A 21,288-nucleotide genomic window follows, 5' to 3' on the forward strand; every position below is an offset into this window, starting at 1 on the left:
TGGGTTTCAGGATTAAATCGAATGTTATTGGGATAACAACTGCTATAGTCAAATATAAGAGGCAAAGGATTTTGAATATGGTGGTAGATATTGAGTTCAGGGTCAGGTATTTGAGTGTTTCTCCTGATGAAGATATTCACAAAAGACTTGGATAAAAGCTCCTGTTACATGGATGCAACTGGAGGGTATTATGCTGAGTGAAATAAGTCAGAGAAAGACAGATATCACAGGTTTTCACTCATTTGTGGAACTTGAGAAACTTAAACAGAAGACCATGGGGTCAGGGAAGGGGAAAAAATAGCTACAAACAGAGAGGGAGGGAGGCAAACCATAAGAGACGTAAACACAAGAACAAACTGAGGGCTGATGGTGGGGGGAGAGGGGAAAATGGGTGACGGGCATTGAGGAGGGCACTTGTTACGATGAGCACTGGGTGCCGTATGTATGCGATGAACCATGGGAAACTACCTCCAAAACCAGGAGCATACTATATACACTGTATGGTGGCCAACCTGACAATAAATTATATTAAAAAAAAAAAAGTTACTGCTAAAACCACAGCTGTTTTTTAATTGTTGGCATTCAACTGGTAATCAAGATCATAAACTTTCTTGAGCTCATACACCATTTTACCCCCCTGAATCTCTTTTTTGAAAGACATGGAGATCAGTCTGTGCAGTCTCTAAGGTACTGATCCAACTGTAGGACTAAATAATTTTATTAATGGTTGGAAATAGCACTTGTTGTTTGAATTGCCTACCTTTTTACCATGAAAATCATTTATCTAGATCACTGTTATGTTGATTAGATATGCATATAGGCAGATAGAGCAAATTTACTAAATGGTATTCACTTTGATACCAATAATTATTTTTTCATAACAGGTCATATTTTTCTTAAAAATAATTTTTAGGTGAATTAATAGTGAATTATTGTTAGTTCTACTGGATGCTAGTTATTTTTGTGAGGTTTAAAAATACGAAATATATGAGATTTGGATGCTACAAGCAAGGGGACAAAGAAGACAATATATAAGGAATTTCGAATTTCGAATTTCGAATTTCTCAAGGTATGTGTTACGACAGTAGTTTGAGTCAAGGGCTGCTGGAGTAAAGTCAAAATGCCTGGTGGGTTTTTTTTTTTTTTAATTTTTATTTTTTTAATCTTTATTTTTGAGGGAGAAAGAGCGTGAGCAGAGGAGGGGCAAAGAGAGAGGGAGACAGAATCTGAAGCAGGCTCCAGGTTCTGAGCTGTCAGCGCAGAGCCCAACGCGGGGCTCAAACTCACGAAAGCGAGTTCATGATCTGAGTCGAAGTGGGAAGCTTAACCGACTGAGTCATCCAGGTGCCCCCAAATGCTTGGGTGTTATTAGAGGAAAGCTTTACCGAGATGTCAAAGGAACTATATTTGGAAGAAAGAAAACAAAAGAAAGGGTGAAACTTATTCAAAATGGAGAAAGAACATGAACAAAAATTGCTGAAGAATCAAAGAACATGGCTTAAATGTGTAATGGAAAATGTTCCTTAAGGCAAGATCGGGGAGAATGTGCATCTCGGTCCTCTAGTAGATTAGAGCTGGAAAGGTAGATTAGGAGGAGATTACCAAGGGCCTTGTGTCCTCTTGCTTTGACTGTGGCTTTAACCACTGTTGGTGAAGGTTCACAGGGCACCTAAATGAAAGAGGGGACCGGGCTCAATATTGTCCCAATTATTCTCCCAGATCAACTAAATACACAGTGTTCTGCCTTTCTGCGTTCATAGAAGACTCGATCACTACAGAACCCCAAACACCCCTGGTGACATAACAAACAGGCCTGAGTGCTGTGCTCCTCTTAAGATAACGACATTATATCCCTTTAGGGAAGACAGGCATGGTAATGAAAACTAGGTTGCAGCAGGTCCTAAAATGCTAGATGCTCCTGACATCTAGGGATATCACAACAAGATTCAACATCCCATTCAAGGTTGTTAAACAAACTCTCAACACGTGAGAAAGAATCATCAACAAAAGTTCATTGGACTTGCTGATACAAACAATCATTTTATTCTCCCAAGTTTCTCCTGTGAGATACACAAGTTTGCGCTGTTTTCCCTGGCGCCAAGAGTACTTCCAGTTTCACTTTCTCCGTAGAGATACGCATGGTGAGTGAGTTGTTGCTATCTTTAGACAGCGGGAACACTTTTGGACGCCACCATTGGACATCTTGGACTTCTGCACTGCCTGTCTACTAAGGGATACATATGTAGAGGAAAGTGACTAATTAGAGAGGAAATAATTCTCAGGTAACTGTCACCCAAAGTCACTTGTCTGGATTCCAAGCTCATAACATAGTTGGGGAAATAAAGGCACAATACCCACGTGGATCAAGGACAAGCATCCAAAAATTGCTATAAAGAATTATACTAGGGGGCTCCCGGGGGGGTGGGGGGCTCAGTCGGTTGGGCGTCCAACTTCGCCTCATCTCGCGGCATGATCTCGCCGTTCGTGTGTTCAGGCCCCAAGTCGGGCTCTGGGCTGACAGCTCAGAGCCTGGAGCCTGCTTCGGATTCTGTGTCTCCCTCTCCCTCTGCCCCTCATCAGCTTGTGCTTTCTGTCTGTCTCAAAAATAAATTAAAAAACATCCAAAAAATTTTTTTAAAAAAAGAATTAGACTACTTCTGAAGATTTGCCCTTGATAAAAGCAAGTCATGAGATGGCATGAAGGCAAACACCTTCATGTGGGCTATTCACGTAGGAAGTGCTTTCAATACTTTCCTTGAGGAAAGATTATGTGCTGGAACAGCAAAATTAGCTTAGTAGCATAGTTCTTCAATACTTTGGGACTTTGGAAATTACAGATGAGAAGCATGTGGAGGGAGACTATGCTAAATTTGGACACAGCCCACTTTTTCCAAATGTGTTGAAGGATATAAAAGTGTTGTCTTACAGATGGCAATTGTAAACAGCTTCTCGAATGAAGGGGTCTGGAATCACCAGTTTCCGAGGACGGCCTGGAGTGTTTCATTCCTTCCCTGCTCTCTGGCAACGGGATTGGAGTGCTGATCTCAGGCACCATTGCCTGCCTTGTGCTATTCTTAGCCTAATGTCAAGAATGCTAAGCTCATCAGAAGCTCTGAGTATTGGAAATGCTGAATTAGAGACCGACAACCTCTCCAACTCTGGCACATGAGTGACATTTATTTTAAGCCACTTTCCCTAAATATATCAGATGATGAACAGTGTGGTACCTGCCAGATGCACCATCTGGGATTCATCTCTTCTTTGTCTGTCTTCCCTTGGTTCTTTGGTTACAATTCTTGTTCTGCAATTCTTGTTCTTGTACCTGATGCTTCCAGTCATAAATCTCTGTGTCTGTCTCCTGCACTAGCCTGTGAACTTTTTGAAGCAGAGCCTAAGTCTTCTTCCTGTTGGTATTACCCCACAAAGAAGACACCGCACATGTAACGAGTGCTTGCCGAATTGTGTCGACGCACATAATGGAAGGTCTTTAGAAGCTTTTCCCAATGATCTCAGGATGTGACTTGGATACGGCCCTGGGGAACGCTTAATACCAACCTCAGGGCTCTAATCACTTGTAGGAACTCAATGGAGATCGTCCCAGTGACCAAGATAATTAATCTAAGTTTTCTCGGACACCATTTGGTCAGTTCTCTGAGGCTCTTTCAGGTCATACTTCTTTTTTAAGTTTATTTATTTATTTAGAGAGGAGGCGGAGGGCAAGGAGAAAGGAGAGAGAGAGCCCAATGTGGGGCTCACACTCGCACACCATGAGATAATGACCTGAGCTGAAATCAAGAGTCTGACACTTAACCGACTGAGCCACGCAGGCACCCCTCAGGTCATACTCTTTAAAACATAATGTTGGCTGTAAGCAATGTAGTTTTTCTGAACATGAAAGTCTGGTCTTTGAGGATCCAGGCTTTCTTAGCGGTGATGGTGGTTGGGGAGGAACCTCCCACCTTCTTCAATTACCAAAAGCATTTGGAATAACATATGACTTCTTCAAGGTCTGTTTGAAGTCTGCCACTAAACCCAGAAAACCCCTTGTCCTAGACTAATGCTGAAATTATTACAGAAGAAAACAAGGGTGGATAGTGAATCCAGGATGAGAATTGTTTGTTTTTTTTGGTGTGAAAATCAAAATATAAAAGTAAAATTAAAAGTTACTCATGCAAAACATACCAAAAAAAAATGGAGTCACTAGGTGGAAACTTTCACTGGAAACTCAGAAAGTGTCCCTAAGATGCCATTGAGCTGATATTTGAACAAAAAGAACACGCCAGATGTGGGACGTTCAGAATAAAGAACAAGCAAGTAGTGACAACAAAGTCTACAGAGACCCTACTGTGGGCACCATCTTGGTCGGTGACAAGGGCAAAAAATATCATGGGACCAAATGATGGTGGCTGGCAAGTCGATCAGAGGCACAAGGCGAATTGGATTGGTAGCTGAAACCATACCACAGAATCACATCACATCAGATTCTGCAAATCAAACTGCCCTCTATTTTCCTTCTAGAATATCTCAGGCTCCCACATTGCCGCAGCCTGTGGAAGGTGGGTTCTAGCATTAGCAACAACCTTCCTGCGTTGAACTATTAAACATCCTGAGAAAGAAGACCAGTTTGGGAGCAGCACGAAGCAATAACTAGAATGGAGACATTCTAGAGAAGAACAGAGACAACTGAGATATCTCTCTAGAGACGTCTGCAGAAGGTCTTAGATATCTGAGCGCAGAATTCGCAGTGGGTTAAGGAACAAATGGAAGCCATCCTGAGAAGGTCATGGGCCTCGGCAGAGTCACTGCTGATCAGTGGGCCACCTGCTTGCCCAATCAATGCTGACCTGACAGAGCGTTAATAGACCGTTCAAGATGTGGTTTCTTCCCTGCAGAGACAGCTTTATTTTGGATGGAAATATATTTTGCAAATATTGTGATCTAAAGACAGAAACTCCATCCCCATGAATGCAAAATTCAATCTGAAGAGTCTCTTAGGATAAACAAAAGACTCTGTGCTCCTTTTGACAAACCCAGAATCAGGGAAATTGAAAGCCTACCTACCCCCTTGGAAAATTAAATTCTGATTTAGTTAATGCTCTCCTCATGGCTGAAGTGGCTACTTAAGGAGAGATAATGACAGTGTAAGGATGTTTAATTGCTGCTTAATCAGTATCTCTGTAGCTCCTGCTGGAAACAGTGTGTGTGTTGGGGAAGGGGCGGGTGGGGGGGGGTAGTTAAATTAGAAACTGAATGAAATTCCATGATCTCAACCCCGGAGAAAAACCTCACTTGTATGTAAGACTCACAGGCTTACATGGGTTGTAATCGACACCTGGGAGCCCGTGTGCTTTTTGGCCTCTCAGAGAGCCGACTGGATGGGGCCGCTAGAAGTCAGGTAAGCAGCAGATCCCATCAGCTTGGTAGAGCCTAACTCAAAGCTTGGGAGGCCAAGTCCAAGTCCAAAGCTGTCATCACTATTCCACACTGAACTCCCATAGGCAGAGAGAGAGAGGGAGACAGGCGATGTGCAGCCGGCTCCGCACTGACTTGCAGGTTTTTTCTTCATTCTTCATCCAGCAGAAAACCTCTCTTGATGATGTCTGTTTGTCTATGGCCACTCTAGGATCCAGGCTAATACTGATGGTGACACAAAGCTGGCCAGAATTAAGGATGTAGCTGGGGGCTGAGCAAGGACTCCCTTCCCTACGCTTCTGTAATTGGCCAACCAAGGCATTAGACCTGGGAATACTGGGAACATTCTCCACCACCAAAGCTAAAGCTGACCTCGTCACCAGACACTGTTGGGCACTGTGGCCTTGTTTACTAGCCGAGCTCCAGCTTCCGGCACATGGCCTGGCACACGTGTAGACACATGGCAATGAGTTGTTGAATTAACTGCCATGCACGTCTCGACATCCCTAACGTAGTTTGAGCAATTACATCACATTGGAGGGCTGTTGTGGTTGTTGTTGTTGTTTCCGTGATGCCCAGAACGAGACGAAACAGAGAGGAGCCTCCATATCATAACCACCTCCAGCCCAGTGCATGGCGGCTCCTTGCTCTGCTGATACAGTTGTGAATAGAAGGCATTTGCCCTTTCCTTGCAGTGGCCTCTCTGGGATGAGAGCAAGAGGAAGCCAGAAGCAGCCAAGCAACGATCTCCTTTCAAGCTGAGCTCTTGAAGACCACAAGTGAGATATCTTCTGGAGGATTACGACCTGTCTCCGGAGCCAAATACGGGATCAGCGACGGCTCGTGAATTCAGCCTGTTGGTGAAGGTGTTTAACTGCTTGAGGATACTTCGTTCATCCTAAAATGTAGGGCTGACCAACAATAACAATTTTTAGGTCAATCACAAACACTTGCAGCATCGCATCATGACAAGTGTGAGGGATTTTGAGACAAAATAAAATTCCCTTGTTTACAGGAAGCATGAAACAACTAAATACAGATCCGCTGGGCACACTCTCATAAGAAGTATTTTCAGAAAGCAGCATGATATAACGTTCTAGACTCCTCTCCGTAAAAACGAGGTCCAATGCTATTTCAGATCTACTAAATCAGAATCTGCCTCGTAATAAGATCCCAGGCAATTCAGGTGCATATTAAAGTTTCAGCGTGGCTGCTTTGGGTTCAGATTATTACCTCCAGCCGGGTGACTTTCAGAAAGCTGATTAATATTCCCTTGCCTCAGTTTCTTCATGGGAAAACTGCAGATGATAATTAAATTACCAACTTTAAATTGAATTCAGCTGAACGGACGATAAAAGGAGTCAATGCCCAGATATTGCTCGAGTGAGATATTGCTCCAGAATCTTCTAAGTACCCAATATAGATCAAGTATTATTATAATTTGGCAAAAGAACATCTTTTAGTTCAAATTACTAAATCCAGGAAGGCTGTGGGTTTTTTTTTTTTATATGAAAGTTGGTAATCGCCAAGGAAAGAATGTGTGAAATATAGTTTTCCTCGAAGTATTCAGCTGAGGTAACACTTGTTTTCTTTGCCAGTACACGTAACGGAGGGTCTATGCTCCTTCCTGCCTCAGCAGTGGTCATGTTTCCCAGACATTTTAGGGCGGTTGGAGGATTTTCCCAAGCACGAGCTACCTTCTGTTTCTGCTTTGCACAGCTTGGAGCCCTAAATGTTCGGAAGTTCCGGTTTTGCCTGATGTGAGCAGGCTTTCTGCTTGGCCATGGCTGATGCAAGTGGCAGACCGTGGCAGGCCCTCCTGGTGCACTGCCCAGATCCCCTTTACCAGACTGTTGCGTCCATCTCCAGGCTGCCCCCTTGCCCAGAAAATTCTCCTGGGTCAACAGAAGCTACTCAACAGCTGACTCCTTATCGCCTCCCAAGGGGTCGCTCCTGACAACGAGGGAGTGGGCCGGGGGGATCAGAGTGCGACAGTTCATGCTTCTGAGCTCCTAGGACCAGGACACCTAGTCCTCAGGAAGCTCCTTCTCTTGCCCCACCCTGCCTCGCTCACCTCTGCTGCCCCTGGGGGCACTCCCACAATAAGTTACGGGAGCCAGAGCCCGCATCTGAGGAATCCCACCTAAGACAAGATGAGACAAGTCGGAAGGAGCAAAGATGGAACCATGATGAGGAAAGAGACGCAGTTGCCCAGGTCTCTCAGATAATTTAATGAAGAGTAGTCGCTATTCAGTGCGGATATATGCTGTAATACATCCTCAGGATCTGTATGGTTAACTATTGGAAAATCAAAAAGGTCTTGCTTGATATGCAAGTTCAAATCAACGTATCTGTTGCATTTGTAAACACCTGTATTGAACTAAAGATACATATTCGGTCCTGTGGAGGTCCCCGGGGGGCCTGTATTGATGTAAACACCCCGGTATTCTGATGGGCTATGTCTTGCTAACATGGATTTGAAGGTGTGCCACTTTCCCGGGGGATTGTCATTGTTTGCAAAGGTCCCTATCACAACAGGCACTCCTCAAACACCCCTTTACTCTTGTTGAATTAGGGCCATACTTGATCTTCTGAATCGTTTGAAAAGGTCTAAATATTTAGCGTATTTACCACATTGGCAAATGTTGCCAATAATATTCTCTCATTATCCACCTGGCTGTGGGTACCTTAAAGGAAAATTTCATCTCCTTTATTTATATAAGTCAGTACCGAGAATAATTCAGAGTATACTGAAATTACTTAAGAAAAGTAGGTGACAAGCTCAAATTCTAAAATTTTTAAATATTTTATAATAAAGACTTCAGGAAGACAATTTTTTCCACAGGAGATTTCTAATTTTTTTTTAAAAAAAAATGTTTAATGTTTATTTATTTTTGAAAGAGCGAGACAGACAGAGTGTGAGCAGGGGAGGGGCAGAGAGAGAGGGAGACACAGAATCTGAAGCAGGCTCCAGGCTCTGAGCTGTCGGCACAGAGCCCGATGTGGGGCTCAACCTCGTGAACCACAAGATCAGACACTTAACCGAAGTCAGACACTTAACCAGCTGAGCCACCCAGGCACGCCTCTAAATTGTTTTTTGATGGTATGTGTTCTGAGCTCTCACAAAGATACTTTATCTAGTGGCTAGTGGGAGAATTTTGTAAACATTCAAAGACTTGTTTTTCCTTAATGAAAACATTTAGCTAGAACATATATAGAGATAAGTTCTGCACTTAGCAAAAATTACACAGACCTGGCGAACTTATTCCAAACCTGAGCTAGTACTTGACAAGAATAATTTGAATAATGTAACTGAAAATTCTTTACACAAGTCCTCACAAGAGTGTGTTTGAAGAGCTATTTTCCTACATCATACTGAAAGGTTTTGTTTAGGTTTTTAATTTTATATCCAAGGTAGTTAACATATAGTGTAATAATGATTTCAAGAGCAGAATTTAGTGGTTCACTGTTTACATACAACACCCAGTGCTCATCCCCACAAGTGCCCGCCTTAACGCCCATCACCCATTTTAGCCCACCCCTCCCCCCCGCCCATCACCCATTTAGCCCACCCCTCCCCCCCGCCCATCACCCATTTAGCCCACCCCCCACCCGACACCCAGCCAGCAACCCTCAGTTTGTTCTCTATAGTCTCTTATGGTTTGCCTCCCTCCCTCTTTTATCTTATTTTTCCTTCCCTTCCCCTATGAATAGTTTTGAGAAATTACTCAGAAAATGTCAAAGTCATGTTGTAGATTTCGCGGCAGAAGGAATAAATGTACAAGAGCTCGGGGACGTGGTGGCTCACTAGGCTGGTATCTCCGTGACTGCTTCCTGCTGCTTCCTGAAATATGAACTACTTTGAGGCCATCTGATTTATGATCTCTTGTCTTCACCCGGTAGCTTGTGGTTTTTTTACATTTTTTTGGAAAAAGAAGTTTGTATCTCTGAGAGCCATATTTGTCTTTTTCTCTTTCTCTGTCTTTTTGCGGGAGGTAGGCAAGAGAAGGAAAAGTCGCTACCCCGAATTTTATGAAAAGAAAACCAAAACAGATACAAAAAAAATAGTAATCCTTAGCACAAAATTCTTTGGACAAATTTACATTTTGGAGGTACCTTCTGAGCTCTTGCACTCTTTTCTTTTAGAGTCTCCAGATGTGTTCCTGCTTCATGGAGAAGTTTATGGTTAGTGAGAAGAGACACTCTTAAATCTTCTTCCAGAGCACAAATAAGGCACAGGATTGGTTGTGTTTAAAAATATGTATATATTTTTTTCTGGATGAACTTGCCGATCAGTTGTAAAATGGCCCTATTGGGGAATGTTTATAGAGACACGATTTTTTTTAACGGACTAAATACTGAAAGCAAACATTTTGTTTTCCCCTTCGCACTTCTGACTTTCTTTGGTTGAAGGACCTCAGCAGTACATTTGACGCACTTCTTTCTAGACATACAGACTCGTTTGAAACAACTTTAGAAGTCCCAGGTGCAACAGAAAGCTTCAAATCTTCAACTCTTTGAGCTTTCCCAGAAGGTCACCATAGTTCCGTCTCCTTTTAAGGTCAGGGGTCGCTCCTATCTGTACAAGGCCATCATCGGCTATACTGGGAGGCCAAGACAGACTCATGTGAGTTGCCTGACAGTCCCTTCAGATAGTCAGCAAACACCCAACTAGCAAGGGACAGTGAAGACATGAACGGAAGAAGCCGTATTCTAATACCTGACTTTGTGTTTTGAACGAAGGAAGGTGCAAAGGAAGACAATGAACGTTTATTGAGTATACTCTACCAGGCATTCTGAATTAGAATTGTTTCTAAATATTTCCATGTCCTGGTGCTACTAAATGTGAAGGTATTTTGTCCACATTAGAAATAAAAAAAAAATTTGCAACCAAAGGAACATTTTCTACTTTTTGGTAGCAGTTCAAAACGGAATATATGATAGTTTGAAACTGGCATTTTTGCGTTGCTATGGCAAAGTGGATGACAAAACTTTGCTTTTGGTGGATCATACTCGGACTTGTTTCAGGAAAAACTGTGAGGCAGATACATATGTATCTTCATATATTTAGATTTTCCCACTTTCTCCTTATTGTTTCCTTTCTCACCCCTGAAAGATATAAGGGGGGGATACTGATTTATAGATATATCGATGTATCAATATAGATATATAGCGATATATAGATACATATCTATATGTGTGTATATAGATGTGTGTGTGTGTGTGTGTGTGTGTGTGGAGAGAGAGAGAGAGAGAGAGAGAGAGAGAGAGAGAGAGACTTTAAGGAGATAATTGTGGAGCAGAATCGCCTTCGTAATTAACCAAAATAACCTCTTGAGGCCAAGCATACAACCAGATCCTGGCAGGGTAGAGCAGACACAAAGAAAAAGAAAAAGGTTGTACAAATTTCACCTTGTGTTGCTCCAAAGACTTCCTTAGTCCTTCCCTTGGTCCTACATGAAAATCAGTGCAAGCACCCTTCAACTGGCTGCTCAACCCGAAGCCTCACGTGGTGCAAGACTTCTCTTATTCCCCCCAGTAGCAGCTTCCATTCGTCTATTTCCAACAGATGCCCAAACCTGATCACTTTTCCCCGTCCCCACCCCCTCCCCTTGCCCAACCCTCTATTTCTGCCCTGCGGGTCCAACAGGGCCTAACTGACCTCCTAAGCCTGTGTTTCTCCTTCTCAGGATCTGTTTTCCATGTCATCGGAATGACCGTTTTAAAACTGATTATCGACTACCTTGCACTCCTGGTTAAAGCCTCCAGATGACATTCCCTAATAGTCTTGGATTACAATCTTTTCTCCTTTTCCTCAATGTCCCTCCATGACCCGGATCCTGGTTACCTGCCCTCTGTTCTACCTCCGTCACTCCACCCAAACCCCTCGTGTCCAATTTCCCCATTTTTCTTGAATGTGCCAAGTATATTTTTCCCGATTTTCTTTACATGTAGTTCACTCTGGGAGTGATTTTCACACATGTGCTTACTTTATACTAGATTGATATTCAAATATTGCCTATTTAGAAAAGGGAGTCTATCTTACAAACTAAAATGGTCCCTTGCCCTCAGCCTTTCTAAACCTGCTTTATAAGACCTGTATTTAATTTTTCTTCTTTGCACTAATATTTATCAGAAATTATAATACACATTAATCCATTTATTTTTGTTCTTTGTCTATTTTCTCAACTAAACACACATACATTCAAGGCACGGACTTTTGGTTAGTTACGAGGTACATGGTACAAGGTACACATTCAATAGATCATTTGAACGGATAAAATGCTTTTATGGAATGTACATAAGCAAATGAATTCTTATTTATGAAACATTTTTTAAACTCTAAAGAAATAACTAATCAGCTTAAGTAAATTCCATCTAACAAGTATTCTTCATAAATTAGATTGCTTTTATTAGCAATAGAGGTCTACCTTCTAACTTCAACCAATATGAACCAGGCGGAGGGCATTTCTGGTTTGTCCCCTTTACATTAAGTGGTACCCTTATGACTAGAAGGCCAGCCAACACTTTCTACTGTTTGGAGGCTTCACACACCAGAAAATGTGTCCCACTCAGTGTTTTATTTCTTTACACTTCTTAGTCATTTTCAGCCTGGTGAGTCCTCATGTTAATAGCACACGAATCAAAACAATATTTCTTAGACTTTTAGAAATGGCCAGGGCTTTGACATCATCCAATCAAACTCCGTCAGCATAGAGTTACTGGTATTACCCCCACCCTTATTGGGAGGACAGACCGGATTTAGAAAAAAAGCGAATGCGTTGTTTATGGTCCCCCAAATGATTAGTAGTAAAGATGGGACTAGAATCAGTTTTCCTGGTTCCTACTCTAGTGCCCTTCATCTCCTTCCCACGTTCCCAGACACATGTCACACACTTTATCGATGATACGGATAAAACTGAGTATATAGCAGCCTTAGCTTAGTCGGTTCTACATTTCATAAGATTTTCCCAGAGCAGTAGAAATATTATCATAGAAAAATCTGAATCGATATTTTTTGAGTTCTTACTCTATGCTAGACAAAGAAATTAGCACTTTATACACACTAACTAAAAACTGGAACCATCTAAACGATGCCCCTAACGCGCATGTATGTACACACACACACACACACACAGAGCTTACTGTCTGCGGTAGCACAACTTTACCATTTCAGCATACTCTTCCCCAGACCAGTAACTTGATTGTTCCTTACACGATATTCCAGAACAATCCATCCACTTTTCGATAAGAAGCTTCAATGGACAGTTTATGTCTCAGAACCCTGAACTGGCTGTTTCCACCCATCTTAAACGGTGTTATTGTGACCCACACCCAAAGTTGACTAAGCTCCTGCCTTCAACCAGACTTCAAGTTCTCCATATATGATGAGATACTACCCCACCTCCATGGAGGTGCTGTTCTCTCTTTCAACATGATCAATAAACTTAGTTTTGGCTCATCAGTTGATCATATTAGTGATGTTTGGGAAGCTGTCATTGGACGTACATCATTACATTCTCATAAAATCCAAGGCAGGTATAATTATCTACCTAAATAGATGAGGAAACAGAGGCATGAAAAGGTTAAGGAATTTGTCCAAGCACATGGTACCAGTGACACAGCTAAAACGTAAATCAGGTCGTCTCCAGAATGCATCCTCCTGAGGACCGTTGGGTTCCCCATCACTCTGTAACAACCCAGCTAATCTGGATGTAGTTAATTCTGTTCAGCTGAAACCAGCCGCTACCTCATTAAAACATGAGAGTAAATTTTAGCATTTCAGTATTTTTATTCCAAGTTTCAGAAAGACGTTACATCAGAATCCTGACGGTTAACTGATCAGTGTGTCCGAATGTTCATGCCATGCACACGTTTTCCTTTGGCTGGGAGATCTGAAGCGAAAGACTCTGCCCTTCCTCAGGGATTCCTTGACCGACTCTTCTTCTGCTGGCTCAGCATTTGCATTTCTGTCTGCCCCCCATCTTTATCATCAACCGCCATCGTCTCATTTTCTCTTGACAGTGTGTATCACCAACATGGGAGGAGAAGAGTAGTACACCCAGCAGTACTAGTCATCTTGATCAGTTGCTGGTATCCTGGAGAATCTCAGCCTTTGCCTCTTTGTGGCCCATGTAGAAGGGCACTCAGAGTTATGGAGGATTTGGACTGCATATAAGTAGCCCGTCGCCCGCTCTCTCTGTGAGCAAACACACGCACAGGGCAACCTCGCAAGGCTCAACTGCTATTTACTTTGGGAGCAAATTCCAAGCTATGCAGAAACATGGTGAGTCTGAAGACCGGACATGGGTAGCATAATGAACATATTGTTAAGGGGACCTCTTTGTTACTGAAAAAAGAAGTCTGAATCCGGTTCTCGTGCATGTAAATATTGACGATATGTGTCGTCCCACTTTTCTTTTCTTTTGGTGTCCTATTAAAAAGATAATTGCCAAAAAAAAAAGATAATTGCCAAGTTCCTATGTCAAGGAATTTAGTGGCTACGTTTGCTTCTAGAATTTTTATGTTTTCAGGTCTTACATTCAAGTCTAACTCATTCGGAGTTAATTTTTGCATATGCTGGAAGATAGTGGCCCAGTTTCATTATTTTGCATCTGTTGTCCAGTTTTCTCAGCATCATTTATTGAAGGACTATCCTTTCTTCATTATGTGTTCTTGGCTCCTTTGTCATAAAATAATTGACCATATAAGTGTGGATTTATTTCTGGGCTCTCTACTCTGTTCTATTGACCTAGGTGTATGTTTTTATGCTGATGCCACACTGTTTTAATTACTATAGCATTATAGTATAGTTTGAAATCAGAGAGTGTCATGTCTCCAGTTTTGTTCCCATTTCCCAACATTACTTTGGGTATTTGGGGTTTTGTTGTGATTCCACAAAAATCTTATGATTATTTGCTCTATTTCTTTGAAAAATGTTATCGGAATTTTGATAAGGATTGCAATGAATCTATAGATGGCTTTTGGTAGTATGGTCCAATATTGATTCTTCCAATCCATGAGCACAGAACACCTTTCCATTTATTTGCGTCTTCAATTTCTTTCGTTAATGTCTTGTGGTTTTCGACATACAGGTTTTTCACCTCCTTGGTTAAATTTATTCCTATGCATTTTATTCTTTCTGATGCAATTGTAAATGAGATTGTTGTCTTTATATCTCTCTCTCTGACGGTTTGTTTTCAGTGCACAGAAACACAACAGATCATTATATATTGATTTTTTTATCCTGAAACTTTACTGAACCCGTTTATTACTTCTAACAGCTTTTTGGTGAAGCCTTTAGGGTTTTCTGTATGTAATATTATCACATCTGCAAACAGTGACAGTTTTATTTCTTCCGTTCCAATCTGGATGCCTTTTCTTCCTTTCTTTCTTTCTTTCTTTTTCTTTCTTTCTTTCCTTCTTTCTTTCTCTCTTTCTTTCTTTTGTTCTTTCTTTCTCTCTCTCTTTCTCTTGCTATTTCTTTCTTTCTTTCTTTCTTTCTTTCTTTCTTTCTTTTATTTTTATTTGTTTGTTTGTTTGTTGCCTACTTGCTAGGACTTTCAATACTATGTTGAAGAAAAATGGTGAGAGTGGGGACCCTCGTCTTGTCTTTTCCTAATGTTAGAAGGAAGGCCTTTCAACACTTCACCACTCAGTATGATGTTAGCCATGGGTTTGTCATATATGACCTTTATTATATCGAGAGATGTTCCCTCTATACCCACGTAGCATTCTTAGTGTCAATTCCAAATTTCCAAAACTGAGTGCCAAAGCGTTCTATAATCTTCTAAACTGCCTCTATATAAATAAAAATAAACTTACTTATTTATCCTTTAAAAATTAACCAAGCACCCTTGTTCTCTGTTGTAAATGAGAAATGACTGTTGATTCTGTATGACTCATTATGAATGTATTGGTAACATTTTAGGCTTATTCATTTATTTTGAGAGAGAGAGAGAGCGTGCACACGAGTGGGGGAGGGGCAAAGAGAGAAGGAGAGAGAGAATCCCAAGCAGGCTCCATGTTGCCAGCATAGAGCCCGACATCGGGTTTGCTCTCACCACCATGAGTTCATGACCTGCGCTGAAATAAAGAGGTGGATGCTTAACCAACTGAGCCACCCAGGTGCCCCAAATATCTTTAAATGAAAAGTAACTACTGGTCACATCCCCCAGAGAAATTGTCCCCTAAGACTATAAAGAATCGTGTAAAAGGATATTCCTTAGTGCACCATTAGCTATTAAAAAAAACACTAGATAACCAGGCAAATGGAAAAGTTAAGCAGAACTAATACACAACCTGCACAGAATAAAACAAAGCACCGGAAGTAGAAAAAGCAACACACGTAAAGTGTCGAAAGTATAGTGTTATTTCAAAAAAGAAATAAGAAAACACAATCTACAGCATGATGTTATTTATGCAAAACTTTAGGCATAGATTTACAGCCACGACCGCACATTTTTCAAAGATAAATATCAGATATATTTGACTGTGCACTAGAGGCAAAGGGAAAAGAGAAAACAGGAATCCACAGATGAAAGGGGCTAAAATATGAAAACAAAGATGAATAAGGTCAAATGGAGCTTGCCTGCCTTAATGATAACGATGTTCCGGAAACAAAGACACGTAATGAATTCTGTGCTCCTGAGATGCTGAGATATTAAAATAAAACAAAGTAAAAGCAGAGTGAAAACGGAGCAAAAATTAAATAAAAACCAAGCCAGACAGAAGGAAACCAAACTCTGTTTGCATCTCGGGACAAACATTTGTGTGGGCTGGTGGGCTGGGAGCATGGCTTTCAAATAATCACCTGTCATTATTAGAAGCCACAATGTAAGTTGACTACACTTGCCTTCATGCTCCTTCAGTGCAGTCTTTCCGGAAACTGTCAGCTCTCCCTGCAGAATATATTCAGAATCTGATCACTTGTCATTATCTTCTCCACTGCTTCCATCGCCTGCCATCTGGTCTTTTGTTCACAACTGTTTCCACTCTTGCCCCCTTGTAGTTTCTTCTCCAAAAAAATAGATGGAAACAACCATGCCCCGATCATGTCACTTTTCTGCTCAAAACCCTCCGACGCTTCACATCGCCCCCAGAATGAAGTCTCCATCCTTTAGCTTAGCCTTCAAGGCCCTCCATTACCCCAATCCTTGCTTTCCGACTTTGTCTTCTATCACGTTGCCCCCTTGCTTACCATATCCCATCCCTTGCTTACCATCCCACAGTGACCTTCCTGTTCTTCCTGAAACACACAGAGCATGCATGCTCCTGCCTCAGTGCCTTTGCCCTGGCTATGCCCTCTGCTGCAACAGTCTTCCATTACTTTACTTACTCCCTCGCTTATCGGTGATCTACTCTCGAACGCTACCTTATCAGAGAAGACTTTTCCATCTACCTAAACCAAAATAACACCCTTCCTCATCATTGGCTCTTTCCTTGCTTTGCTGTTTTTATTTCTTTTTAGCACTTGGCAACACCTGACATATTCTTCTTTCATCATTTCCCTCATTGGAGCTGCGACAGAGGTTACTGTTCTGTCTACAGAACCTAGAACAATCTTGGGTTCGTGTTTGTGCACATAACGATAGAAGGAGTTCATCACTGTGATATTTTGACCTGAATAAAATGCAATGGAAAATAATTGAACAAGATAAGGCAATAATAATAACACAGCATTTGATAATATTTTGGAATTTAATACACAACCTCATTTGAGGTATGAGAGTTATGCCTCCTTTTATAAAAAAAAGTATTAAAGCAAACTGAGGCTCAGCAAACATCAGCCTTTGCCTAACACTCCTCAGCCAGAAAAAGATAATTTTATTTTTAGGACTAAAGTTGGTGGGCTTTTCATTTTTAACCCTCTTCATTGAATGGCTATTCCCCAATGTATTTTCAAAGATTTCTCATCTGCCCCTGCGGTTCCTCATGTACTCCCAAATTAAGATTCTCTGAAAGTTTCATCTGTGTGAAAATGTGTGAAATGGCAGGCATGTGGTCTCACTCCTAAATAAAGATTCCACTTGAATAAATGTAACAACCAGTCATTATTTACACCTTCACGATAGTTTTGAACTTGACAGGTTTAGAAGGGGGGGCAGGTTGATCAGAGGGGAAAAAAAGCTAGTAAGCTCAGCAGTATTTGAATCAAGCAGCTGCAAATTAATCATAAAATGTGGAGTTCGTTGCAAAGCTACAGCCTCATGCAGAAGACATAGCAAGACAGCTTTGCCAAGGGGCATGAATCAAGAACGTTCTTTAGGAGCTGGTTCCATAGGGGGATTATCCCTTCATAAAAATTATTTTAGTAAACAAACACATGGCGAAATAATTATGCTCCCTCACTACATAAAATACACTAGTCTCAAGCTTGTTCTGCAAGGAACAAGGAATTCTTTTACTGTAGTATTTCATGCCGTTTATGCAGCCACAAATAGATTGCACCGTTCTCCCTTTGGAACATAAGGGGAATCGGTAGGAAGAACACTCTGGTATGGGCTCTTAAATGCAAGCATTGCTAAGCTATCAGGACTAATTTTCTGCAGCTTCTGTCAGAATGCCAGGTACGTAGTGATGAGGTTCCATGATATACAGCAGATACGGGATTCAAGCTAACTTTTCCTGCAGATTTTATGGAAGGTTTAGGGCGGTGCATAAAAGCATACAGCTTTACAGTGAGAAGATCCCTAACGTCTCCCAAAAATGAAAACAGGATAGACATCCGATTCTATCTACGGAAGTGTCCAACTAGCTTTCTTCTTTGTTAGTGATCTTGCTTGGCAATTTAGGTAAGTCTCCAGATTCGGTGTTTACCGAACTGAATTTTTACTTTCGGCTCTGTGATTCCAGAGTGTGTATCTTTTGAAATCATACTCCCAGCATTAACTAAAGAGTTAGTTAGTCACTGGTTGTTGCCAGAGACTTTAGGTTGGCACAGTAAGCAATATCTTGAAATGAACATAAAATTTGCAATGATGTGATGTGTGACTGCCATAACTAAAGTTCCCAGTTGCACTGCCCTAATACCTAAATTTTGGTCCCGGCTCTCAAGGTTTCTTGTTACGCCTGATCTTAATAATCTGCCAGCCTCCTGCCCACACGACATACCTGAACCCAATGAGTTAAACCCAAGGAGTTACCTGGGCTCCAGAATCACCTCTGTATTCCAGAGTAGTGGAAACTTCCAAAATACCTTCCCCACTCAAAGCCTGAATTTCTGCACCTGTTAGACCCGAGGATCTTACAGGATTGCCCTCACCTCCTCCCTCTGAATCACCACGACTGGCCTTTGCTCAGTGTTATTCGGGGGGTTATCTGTGTCCTTAACCTTTTTTAAGCTTTACGTTAATTCCGTGCCTTCTCATCTCTTCTGTTTCTCCAGGAGTCACTCTCATGAAATTGCCTCCCACCACCCACTGAGGCCCAGAAGTCGGCTAGGGCAACCCCTGGACTCTGTAGGCAGGGATATGAACTCTAGATTCAGTTGCCAACTGAAAATCCTGGCTCCCTACTTACCTGCCTCCAAACTCCTCCATTGCCTCAGTCTCCTCACCTCTAAAACGATAGATGTTTCAACTTATCGTGTTTCCAAGAACTAAATGGGACAACAGTCACAAAGAACATAGGAGAATACTTACCAGAGAGTAAGTATTGATACTTGATAAAAGAAACACGCTTTTAATCTGACCCAAATACTCTTAATTTAGAAAGTCATGCCTTCGGACAGTTATTAATCTTTCATACTTCATTCCTTCTAAAGTAAAATATCTATTGCATAATTTATTGAACTGATATCAAAGGGAAGGAAGAAGTCTAAATCCCATGAGTCCCACGAATGATTTCATATATCCTATACTTTATTTTTGCTTGTATTTTTTGTTTCTATACTACGAAAAAAAATGTTTTCACCAATTTGCCCCTGCTACCAGAACTGGAGACACGTGGGTATTCTGGATACAGTTCAAACTTTGTTTACGTGCACTCCGTGAAACTTTGCCTGTAATATCATTTCAAGGGTATACTCCTTGTTCTTTCTACTAGGTTATAAACTCACCGAAAATAAATGCGAAGTTCTTCAACTTCTCTAACATTTGTCACCGATGAGTTGGGGATCAATTATTCTTATGAGCTTTTCAAATTGGACTGTTGGAAAAGTTCGGTGAAGTGGAACTGATTACTGCCAACATTACATTTAATGAGACTATATAGTTGCATATTCGAAACCTGTAAATGACTTCTTCCTGAGAATTCTGACTTGCGTAGCCTTGTCCGAAGTTCCTCCTTCTTGAGTGAGCTATTCTGAAGCTTTATATACCTCTGATCTGTAACAAGTAATTCTGTCTAAAGAAAGAATACATTGCTCAGAGAAGAGAGAGCCACTTTAACAGCAAGAAAGTCCAAATGCAAGTTGAGTATTTTTAGTTGATGATGGAGATACCATCCAGGCTCAAACACTGCAGCAACCATTTGGGCCCATACGAAAGATGTGTAAATGGAGGAAATTTGTCAGAAGAGACTATTGCCAACAATCAGTATTTATGAAGCATCTACAATTGGCCTTATTTAGACACTCAACTGGAATAACAAAAAATATTGACTGATCTCTGTCTTCATGGAGATTTCAGTAGGGAGAGGGAGACAAACATTAATTGAGCGTGGCAATCATTTATTATTTTTTAAATGGAGTGAGGTAATATTTATCAAGTGCTCACTATGTACGAAGCCTTGACTTGGTATTTCGGATACAAAGGCAAATTAAGATGCAGTCCCTTTTGTCAAGGACTTAGCCATTTAACAGAGGAGATAAACAACAGGGAGACAACTGCCATTCTGTGAGTATGGGTCTAATTGTTTCTCAAATGCTTATTATGTACCGGAGACCCTGCTAAGTCTTTACAGAAGGGTTCTCATCAATTGTGTGCTCTTGCTACTTTGCTGTATGTACCTATAACTAGACTCGGAGCCCCCAGAGTGAACAGCTACTGAGGACATAGCTCACCAGACTCAAAGGCTAACAAAGGAGACACAGAAGTGTTCTAGCTTTTAATAATGTGAATGTCGGCCTTATGTCCACACCATATCAAGATTCTGCATTTCTCTAAAAAGCCCATTCGTAAAGTTGAGTCAATGAACTACCCTTTCTTACTCATTCTCATTCTCCTCTTTTACCCCACCCCCACACTTCAAAGAGGAGATACCTTGAGGAAGAGTCTCTCCTGGCCCAAAAAGGCGGACATAAAACCCAGGTATTATCATAAACCACTTTTGGACCAAGTCATGTCAAATGATTATAATTAGGTTAATTTTGGGAATCACCCTGTACCTAAATCTTCTCAGAAAAATAAAGTTAAGGGGCAACTGGGTGGCTCAGTTGGTTATCTCCCAACACTTGATTTAGGCCCAGGTCATGATCTCATGGTTCATGGGATCGAGCCCCCCATCGGGCTCTATGCTGACAGCACGGAGCCTGCTGGGGATTCTCTCTCGGCCTCTCTCTCTCTCTCAAAAGAAATAAATAAACTTTAAAAAAAGAAAGTTAAAGATAAAAGAACATTTAGAATGTCTATTTTACTCTTGTGGGTGTGCAGAGCTGGAAAGAGCCTCACCTCTGCTTTTACAACAACAGAAGAGCTAGACACAGTGAGCTTATGAATTTTCCTGTAACTATGAGAGCTGAGGTCACAGGGCAATCAAAAGCTCCAGAGTGAAAAGTGTCTGCAGGACGACAGGGTAAAATGCAACCATCGTCCTACTTGGGGTTGATGAAACCATTCACTGCTAGGAAAAGTTTAGCCAGAGTGGCTGGAAAATTATTAAGAGACAAGGCGTGCAAAGACCAGAGAAATCCTCATGGCTATAGTGATTAGGGAG

General features: G+C 41.4%; 1 long non-coding RNA gene across 1 annotated transcript in view; it reads left to right on the forward strand.

Moving 5' to 3' along the window:
• Positions 1–20,894, forward strand: part of LOC125921455 (uncharacterized) — a 76,210-nt gene extending 55,316 nt beyond the window's left edge. Inside the window, exons 3-4 of the long non-coding RNA XR_007457431.1 lie at positions 18,800–19,061; positions 19,459–20,894. This is a non-coding gene — a long non-coding RNA (uncharacterized LOC125921455). The remainder of the gene's footprint in view (positions 1–18,799; positions 19,062–19,458) is intronic.
• Positions 20,895–21,288: the final 394 nt, after the last annotated feature.

This window comes from Panthera uncia, chromosome C2 (assembly GCF_023721935.1).
Source record: "Panthera uncia isolate 11264 chromosome C2, Puncia_PCG_1.0, whole genome shotgun sequence".
In the NCBI taxonomy this organism is placed as follows: domain Eukaryota; kingdom Metazoa; phylum Chordata; class Mammalia; order Carnivora; family Felidae; genus Panthera; species Panthera uncia.